Source organism: Bison bison, unplaced genomic scaffold, assembly GCF_000754665.1.
Source record: "Bison bison bison isolate TAMUID 2011002044 unplaced genomic scaffold, Bison_UMD1.0 scf7180017864263, whole genome shotgun sequence".
NCBI lineage: Eukaryota > Metazoa > Chordata > Mammalia > Artiodactyla > Bovidae > Bison > Bison bison.
Window position 1 is genome coordinate 3,940,778 of NW_011494835.1, and position 7,160 is coordinate 3,947,937.

General features: G+C 38.1%; 1 protein-coding gene across 3 annotated transcripts in view; it reads left to right on the top strand.

Annotated features, from left to right (window-relative positions):
* Positions 1–7,160, top strand: part of SLC9B2 (solute carrier family 9, subfamily B (NHA2, cation proton antiporter 2), member 2) — a 60,230-nt gene that overhangs the window by 8,469 nt on the left and 44,601 nt on the right. The gene's annotated exons all lie outside the window — the stretch shown is intronic.

Below are 7,160 nucleotides of genomic sequence, written 5' to 3' on the forward strand. Positions count from 1 at the left end.
TGTTGCTTCTTGACCTGCATACAGATTTCTCAGGAGGCAGGTCAGGTGGTCTGGTATTCCCATCTCTTTCAGAATGTTCTACAGTTTATTGTGATCCACACAGTCAAAGGCTTTAGCCAGGTCAATGAAGCAGAAGTAGATGTTTTCTGGAATTCTCTTGCTTTTTCTGTGATCCAATAGATGTTGACAATTTGATCTCTACCTTTTCTAAATCCAACTCGAACATCTGGAAGTTCTCAGTTCACGTACTGTTCAAGCCTAGCTTGGAGAATTTTGAGCATCACTTTGCTAGCATGTGAGATGAGTGCAATTGTGTGGTAGTTTGAGCATTCTTTAGCATTGCTTTTCTTTGGGATTGGAATGAAAACTGACCTTTTCCAGCCCTGTGGCCACTGCTGAACTAATCTTGACTTTTTCTTCATGGGTAAATCATGGCTGCTAAAATTCTAAGAAACACAGTCACCCATCCACAGCTTCATCCTCCCCCCTAACACACACACACACACACACACAAGACAAGACAAAAGGAGAAAGGCGTTCTTCCCTGGCCTCTCTGCCTTTATATCAGGAAGGAGACTCTTATCCAATAGTCCCCAACAGCTTTGCCCACAACTTTCATTGGTAAGAAATGAATCATACTCTGTCCTAAACCAACAGCTGGCAAAGAGGCCTGATGTAACAGGCTGATTTAGACCAGTCATAATTTATTCCTAGGGTGGGGAAGGGATCCACAGGCATACCTGAGCAGTGGCTCTTAGGTAAGTGATAAGTCATGTTGCCACACTTGGGGAGATTAGTGTCTGGAGATTTTTATTTTAGTAAGCCTAAAAGTAATATTTTAAACTTTCAATTAAATATATTTGCCCTTGGGTGGAAGAATTTTTTAAAAAGAGCAGCAGATATCAGATTCCTTCTTCCCCAGGGATAATTTCCCTTTATTCCTTATCAGAAGTAATAACATTATTTCATGATGTTTCAGTCAAGTCACCCTATCAGTTAACCAAACAGAATAGTAGCTGTTTTCCTTTGATAAATTGGTCTATGTGGTTAGCACACTTAATACTTTCTCTTTTTTTTCCTTTGTATCAGTCTCTTTTTTTTAATTCTTTTTTATTTTTTTAAATACAAATTTATTTATTTTAATTGGAGGCTAATTACTTTACAATATTGTATTGGTTTTGGCATAATAAGGGAGTTCTTATTCAAGGAGATATTCACAGTCTTTTCAGTAATTGGCAACGACATTTTAAGCCCTTCTTTTCACTTGATCTGAGCTTCTTACTGATGAGAAATGAACATTAGATCAGAGTTGGTTAGCAGAGTCCAGAAATTAGAAAGTTTCGATATGTTCTACATAGAAATACTGTATGAGATGGAGACTCTATACTTTTAACACATAAATGGGTGGAACGCCAAAGGTAGATTTTTATGATAATCATTATAGAGTACTTAGTGAATAGAAATACTTTTTCAAATGCATGAATACAACATATAGAGTACTCCAGCAGTATATGTAGATTCTCAACATAATGTTGGCCTGTCCATACCGCAGACAGAAAATAGCAAGAACAACCAGTCTTTATCCATGTAATGATTTTTCAGCAGTAATTCAGTTGATAGCAGTAAGTGTATTTTATTTGAGCATGAACCTGTGGACATTTGCAAGTTGAAAGCTCTTTTATTTTTTCTGAAATATTATAGAAAGTACTTCTAAACATTTATATTAACACGATAACCTGAAAAAAAAGACCGATTTAACAAACCTCTTTGTGTATATGAAAGTGTATTTTCAGAATGGCTTTCAAAGTGTGCTTCACTTGCCAGGAAGAACCAGGGGGAGAGGACAGAGCTCCTTCAACTCCACTTTTATCTATCCCATTTATTGGACTTCATGATAAGGTTTCATTTGATAAAGGATCTCTGACCTCAGAAATACTTGAAAACTGCTGTAGAGGAATCTAGGCAGTTTCCTCATCTTCTTTGAAAACTGCAGGAAAAAAAAAATTACCTTATATTGTGGTAGGTGGGATTAAGTTACCTAAAATCAAATGACCAGATTCTATCTATGAAACATATTATTACCAAGGGAAGTTGTACCATTTTCTTTTCTCTAAAGCTCTAAGAATTGCACAAATTCTTTTAAAATGTGTTTTAAATTGCATTTTAAAATCTTATTGTAAAAATACAATAAAGAAGCAGAATAAAAATTAAATTCCAACAATTCCATTTCCTTCCCCAAAGGCAACTACTGTTAACAGACAGTACTGTTCATATTCTTGATCTACTATTCTTAATCTTCAGTTTCCTCTCAAGTTTGGAGGAACAACTAAAGATGTTGTTCCTTTGAAATCCACAGTTCTGTAATTTTGGTGGCATATGTGCCTAATACTGGAAAATAAAGCTCAAAGTAAACTAACATAGTTTCTGAGTATGTGCATCAGTCCTGGAGGAAATTCTGTATACTGGGCATGCTAAAGAGAGGGCTTCCCTGATGGTTCAGATGGTAACGAATCTGCCTGCAGTGTGGGAGGCCTGGAGTTTGAAGTTGGGAAGATCCCCTAGAGAAGGGGCTAGATACCCCACCGGAGGAGCCTGGCGAGCTACAGTGTATGGGATTACAAAGAACTGGACACGACCGAGCAGCTAACACTTTCACTTTCTAAAGAGAGACATGAGTAGCCAATAGCCTTTGCATGTGTTTTTAGAAAATACTTTCACCTGCTAACCTACAAATAAGTGGGCAGTCACAGTGCTCCTAACAGTCATGACCCTGGGCTTAGGGCATGCCTCATTCTTCTACTGAAACCTGTATTTGAGACAGAAAAAGTTGATTAACATTTTTTGCTGAATTTATGAAATTTATAAAATTTTACCATTTGATGAAAAATGTATGTTTTTCTACTATGGTTTACAGATTGTGTATCAGTCTGAATAAAGCAAAATCCCAATTGAGAAACAGGAAAAAAACGTGTTTTTCTGTGTGTGGGACCTTTTAGTATTTATCTAAAGTGTACCTTGCCTTTCTAGTTCTCAGTGTGATTCTGTGATATACAAAAATCTCTCAAAGCATCTCATTTGAACTGAATTTTTTAAATGGAAGTTCCTTAATTCTTAAAATCTTAAGACATGTTTAAGGGCAAGTTGTCACCTGCCAGTTAACTGATCATTCAAAATATATAAACAATATTTGTCAAGAGAGTTAAATAAAAGTTCTTATATTATTTATTTTGTTACCAATGGTGTGCAATTTAAATGGATTAGTAAAAAATTTGTTTGTAACATTTATAACATTGGAAAAAAGTAAAGCTGAACATAATATGATAGAACGTTGAAATATTTTTATTAACTTATAAAATGTGTTTTCAAAGTTATAATAAACTGGATATATATGAGTAGAATAATGCAGTGATTTGGTAGAAATGACATAAAGTCAGAGATACAGATTAAAGAACTATCGCATTTCACAAATTTTTATCGCTTTTCTATGGAGCTTGGTAGATACTAGCTGTATTCATTAACGAAAATTTTTTAGCTTCTCTAGGTTTTAATTTTCTTATTTAAATATGAAAGAGATCGGACAAGGTAATTTCCAAAGGCCTTTCCAACTTTTCTTATTCCATCAAACTATGAACGACTTTGAGTTACTTAGAAGCCATCTGCATATGTGCATGCTTAGTCACTTCAGTCGTGTCCAACTCTTTGTGACCCCATGGACTGTAGCCTGCCAAGCTCCTCTGTCCACAGGATTTTCCAGGCAAGAATACTGGATTAATTTGCCATTTCCTCCTCCAGGGAATCTTCCCAACCTGGGGATCAAACCCATGTCTCTTGAGGCTCCTGTATTGGCAGGTGGATTCTTTACCACTGAGCCATTTGGGAAGCCTTGAGAAGCCATCTTGTTTCTCCATATTTCCTCACTTTAAAATTTTTCCATTTCAGACTCCCAGCATCTCAGATGAATTCTAAATAGCTCTCTTGAAACTTCACTGGGCCCAAAGACTTTTAAAGACTTCCATGAACACAATTTAAAAAAAAATAGTTAGGGGGACTTCCCTGGTGATCCAGTGGCTAAGGCTCCGTGCTCCCAATGCAGAGGGCCTGGGTTCCATCCCTGGTCTGGGAGCTAGATTCCACATGCCATGACCAAGAGTTTGCATGCCCACAGCTAAAGATCAAAAATCCCGAGTGCCATAGCTAAGACCCAGAGCAGCCAAATAAATAAGTAAATATTAAAAAGAAATTAAGGTCCTTTAACTATTTCATTTAATTAGTATCATTAAAAAAGAAAATATTTCACTTAATTTTCTGAGTGCTGTTAAGTCACTTCAGTCGTGTCCAACTCTGTGCAACCCCATAGACGGCAGCCCACCAGGCTCCGCCGTCCCTGGGATTCTCAGGCAAGAACACTGGAGTGGGTTGCCGTTTCCTTCTCCAGTGCATGAAAGTTAAAAGTGAAAGTGAAGAATTTTCTGAGTAATGGATACTTATTTTATTAAATGATAAATTTTTATTTCTTTTAACATTATCTTTAAAGAAAACCCCTAAGCTGTACAGTATATTTTAATGCCTTTTAAAATATTTCCACATACATTTTTTTTCTTTTCATTTTCATGAAAATGTAAAATCATCTTTCTAATCACCTGTTAGTATACAGGGGCTCCTTCAAGGCCAATTCAGGTATGAAAATTTTTACTGAGAACTTAACTGGTGGCAAGTTTCAGAAACCCAGCTGGTAAGAAATTTATTGGCTCACCTAACTGTAAAGCAGCTGCTCCCAGATGCATCAACAGTGTGATTGTTAATTTAGAGCTTTCTCTTTTTGACTTTCCATAATAAGACCCTGCTTTGCCTTGTGGCTAATTACTTCATACTTTAGAAGGCTTTTGTACCAAGGATTGTCATCAGCAAGTCTAGGCTTAGTAACCCCAACAGAAAGAAAGCTCTTAATGGCTCCAGTAAACACTCTAAGTCTGACTCTCATTTGCCAGGTATGGGTCACATGTTCATGCCTGAACCTGTCAAGGTCACCAGAGAAGAGGTTCCCTCATTGGCCAAGCATGTCCCCATTTCTAGAGCACTGGGGGAGCATGGGGATTGGGAAGGGTAGCATAACAGTCTCACGTGAACCGAACAGAGAGGGAATAGAGGAGGCGCGGATTCCACAAGAGAAAATTAGTGTGCTCTTACCAAAAACGGTGGAGAAAGATGTGTGGCTGGCCAAAACTCTAAATATCCCCTATGGAAAAGATATTTACCCCCACATTTTATAGCATTTATATTACTGCTCAGGAGTTGTTATGGAATTCTACTCATGAGAAAGGTGAAGAAATGGCAGTAGTGAGTGTTACACCCCCTAATCAAGAAGTTGGCCTTGAAAGAAAGACGTTAAAAGCATGATCAAAGAAAGTCAGTGGGATTATGTTGTCAGTTCTTCAAGACTGGGGAGACTTCATTCTGCTTTAATAGGAAAAGCGAAAAGAATCTTAGAGATGTATGATAATTAGGAAGGAAGAGTATGAGTGGATAATAACCAGTACTGTTGAATGCCTACCATGTGCATGGTTGGAAGTACTCTTGTCTCCATTTTTTGGACAGGGAAGTCCTTACAAAGAGGCTAAGAAATTTGGTTTATGAGGGAGCTGGACTTCAGACCCAGGTTTGTCCAAATCCAGAGCCAGTATACCTCATTACTTACTATATTAGGGGCTCATTCTCAACAGAAGGTGAAGGCCAAGTGCCTTGGTTCAGGATACAGTGTCCTAACTCTCCAACCTCATCTTCCCTAATACTCACAGCTTCCCACCACATGCTTCAAGAGTTTTCCCTTACATTCCACTGGCATTTATACCTCTGTGCCTTTAAGACAAGGGTTCTCTGAACTCACATTTTCCTGTCAAAATGCCATTCTTTCTCATTATGAATCTAAATTTTTAAGTATTTAAATTTTAAAAACTATATCTACATATATAATGTATCTTTTATATATGTGTATTTATTATATAAATATGGCACCCCACTCCAGCACTCTTGCCTGGAAAATCCCATGGACGGAGGAGCCTGGTAGGCTGCAGTCCATGGGGTCGCTAAGAGTCGGACATGACTTCGTTTTCACTTTTCACTTTCATGCATTGGAGAAGGAAATGGCAACCCACTCCTGTGTTCTTGCCTGGAGAATCCCAGGGATGGAGCCTGGTGGGCTGCCGTCTATGGGGTCGCACAGAGTCGGACACGACTGAAGTGATTTAGCAGCACAATTTATTATATATAGTTTATGTTGTTATTTAGATTCTAAGTCATGTCCTGCCCTTTTGGAACCCCATGGACTGTAGCCCGCTAGGCTCCTCTGTCCATGGGATTCTCCTGGCAAGAATACTGGAATGGGTTGCCATTTCCTCCTCCAGGGGATCTTCCTGACCCAGGGATTGAACCCTCGTCTCCTGCATTGCAGGCAGATTCTTTACCACTGAGCCAGCAGAGAAGCACTATATAATATATAATAAAAAATCAGACTGAAGCTTTTTGAGATGCCACTGTGACCAACATTGTGTTTTGTGAGGAAGAAAAATGGTGGTGATGGTTGTGATGGTGGAAAGAATATAATTTTCTGTGAAATTTTAAATGCAAACATCTTGCATTTTGTTAAACAGAGAATGACTCCTTGAGGCAGGTGTCCTGATTAATCCTTGGTCATGAATGTTGACCACGTATTAGACACTTTCATGTGTATAGACTTAGATTTTCCCTTCTCTCACATCATTTTCTCTTTGGTTCTGTCAAAACTTATAGTTTGTACCTCTGTTATAATACTCATCATATTTGTTGCATTAGGAATAAGTTTTGTTAATACAAAAAAGAAAACTTGACTGATAGTGGTTTATACAATTACTCCAGAGCTTGGCAGTCCAAGACTGATGCAACAACTCATGATGTCATCAAGGAACCGGCTCCTCCTTACTTGTCTACTATCCTGGGTATAGGAATTTCTATTCTCATGGTTGGAAGATGGCTGTTGACCCTCCAAGTAGTATATCAACATTCTGAGAAGGAGAAAGAAATATGAGAGGGCAAAGAGTAAACAGTATTGTCCTCGAAAGGCCTTTTCATATTGTTTGGGAATGAAACTCCTCCCCAGGGACTCCCACTTATAGCTTATTAAGTGG